Genomic DNA, 2,500 nt, shown 5'->3' with positions numbered 1-2,500 from the left:
GAACTTACATATTTACAAGCAAAATGACCCAAAACCATAAGAAAACATGCTGTCAAGCAGCTGTACATGCGGGTGTGAGCGACGAACGGTTCGTTGAACGGAGTTGTTGCGGGTGCGCGACGACCGTTCGTGACAGGGTGGCACAGGGCTGGATGGGGCTTTCGTATAGCAGGGATGGTGCTGCCTCTCGCTTCGCTCGTTGTCCGCCGCTCGCCGCTCGCCGCTCGCTCGCGCAGCCAAAAATGGCCAGTTTTGGCCCGTTTTTGGGCCGTTTTGGCCAGTTTTTGGGCTGTTCTTGCGTCGCGCGGTGACCGTCGTGAGCGGAGCAAAATGTCAGCCATCTCAGCACCCTGGAACCCCCCGGGTGGCACAGGGCTGGATGGGGCTTTCGTATAGCAGGGACGGTGCTGCCTCTCGCTTCGCTCGCTGTCCGCCGCTCGCCGCTCGCTCGCGCAGCCAAAAATGGCCAGTTTTGGCCCGTTTTGGCCAGTTTTTGGCCTGTTTTTGCGTTGCGCGGTGACCATCTTGAGCGGAGCAAAATGTCAGCCATCTCAGCACCCTGGAACCCCCCGGGTGGCACAGGGCTGGATGGGGCTTTCGTATAGCAGGGACGGTGATGCCTCTCGCTTCGCTCGCTGTCCGCCGCTCGCTGCTCGCTCGCGCAGCCAAAAATGGCCAGTTTTGGCCCGTTTTTGGGCCGTTTTGGCCTGTTTTTGGGCTGTTCTTGCGTCGCGCGGTGACCGTCGTGAGCGGAGCAAAATGTCAGCCATCTCAGCACCCTGGAACCCCCCGGGTGGCACAGGGCTGGATGGGGCTTTCGTATAGCAGGGACGGTGATGCCTCTCGCTTCGCTCGCTGTCCGCCGCTCGCTGCTCGCTCGCGCAGCCAAAAATGGCCAGTTTTGGCCCGTTTTTGGGCCGTTTTGGCCTGTTTTTGGGCTGTTCTTGCGTCGCGCGGTGACCGTCGTGAGCGGAGCAAAATGTCAGCCATCTCAGCACCCTGGAACCCCCCGGGTGGCACAGGGCTGGATGGGGCTTTCGTATAGCAGGGACGGTGCTGCCTCTCGCTTCGCTTGCTGTCCGCCGCTCGCCGCTCGCTCGCGCAGCCAAAAATGGCCAGTTTTGGCCCGTTTTTGGGCCGTTTTGGCCAGTTTTTGGGCTGTTCTTGCGTCGCGCGGTGACCGTCGTGAGCGGAGCAAAATGTCAGCCATCTCAGCACCCTGGAACCCCCCGGGTGGCACAGGGCTGGATGGGGCTTTCGTATAGCAGGGACGGTGCTGCCTCTCGCTTCGCTCGCTGTCCGCCGCTCGCCGCTCGCTCGCGCAGCCAAAAATGGCCAGTTTTGGCCCGTTTTGGCCAGTTTTTGGCCTGTTTTTGGCCTGTTCTTGCGTCGCGCGGTGACCGTCGTGAGCGGAGCAAAATGTCAGCCATCTCAGCACCCTGGAACCCCCCGGGTGGCACAGGGCTGGATGGGGCTTTCGTATAGCAGGGACGGTGCTGCCTCTCGCTTCGCTCGCTGTTCGCCGCTCGCTCGCGCAGCCAAAAATGGCCAGTTTTGGCCCGTTTTGGCCAGTTTTTGGCCTGTTTTTGCGTTGCGCGGTGACCATCTTGAGCGGAGCAAAATGTCAGCCATCTCAGCACCCTGGAACCCCCCGGGTGGCACAGGGCTGGATGGGGCTTTCGTATAGCAGGGACGGTGATGCCTCTCGCTTCGCTTGCTGTCCGCCGCTCGCCGCTCGCTCGCGCAGCCAAAAATGGCCAGTTTTGGCCCGTGTTTGGGCCGTTTTGGCCAGTTTTTGGCCTGTTCTTGCGTTGCGCGGTGACCGTCGTGAGCGGAGCAAAATGACAGCCATCTCAGCACCCTGGAACCCCCCGGGTGGCACAGGGCTGGATGGGGCTTTCGTATAGCAGGGACGGTGCTGCCTCTCGCTTCGCTCGCTGTCCGCCGCTCGCCGCTCGCTCGCGCAGCCAAAAATGGCCAGTTTTGGCCCGTTTTTGGTCCGTTTTGGCCAGTTTTTGGCCTGTTCTTGCGTTGCACGGTGACCGTCGTGAGCGGAGCAAAATGACAGCCATCTCAGCACCCTGGAACCCCCCGGGTGGCACAGGGCTGGATGGGGCTTTCGTATAGCAGGGACGGTGCTGCCTCTCGCTTCGCTCGCTGTCCGCCGCTCGCCGCTCGCTCGCGCAGCCAAAAATGGCCAGTTTTGGCCCGTTTTTGGGCCGGTTTGGCCAGTTTTTGGCCTGTTCTTGCGTCGCGCGGTGACCGTCGTGAGCGGAGCAAAATGTCAGCCATCTCAGCACCCTGGAACCCCCCGGGTGGCACAGGGCTGGATGGGGCTTTCGTATAGCAGGGACGGTGCTGCCTCTCGCTTCGCTCGCTGTTCGCCGCTCGCTCGCGCAGCCAAAAATGGCCAGTTTTGGCCCGTTTTTGGGCCGTTTTGGCCAGTTTTTGGCCTGTTCTTGCGTTGCGCGGTGACCGTCGTGAGCGGAGCAAAATGTCA

Source organism: Musa acuminata, unplaced genomic scaffold, assembly GCF_036884655.1.
Source record: "Musa acuminata AAA Group cultivar baxijiao unplaced genomic scaffold, Cavendish_Baxijiao_AAA HiC_scaffold_1136, whole genome shotgun sequence".
Classification (NCBI taxonomy): Eukaryota; Viridiplantae; Streptophyta; class Magnoliopsida; order Zingiberales; family Musaceae; genus Musa; species Musa acuminata.
The sequence above is the reverse complement of the archived record's forward strand: the minus strand, read 5'-3'. Positions refer to the sequence as shown.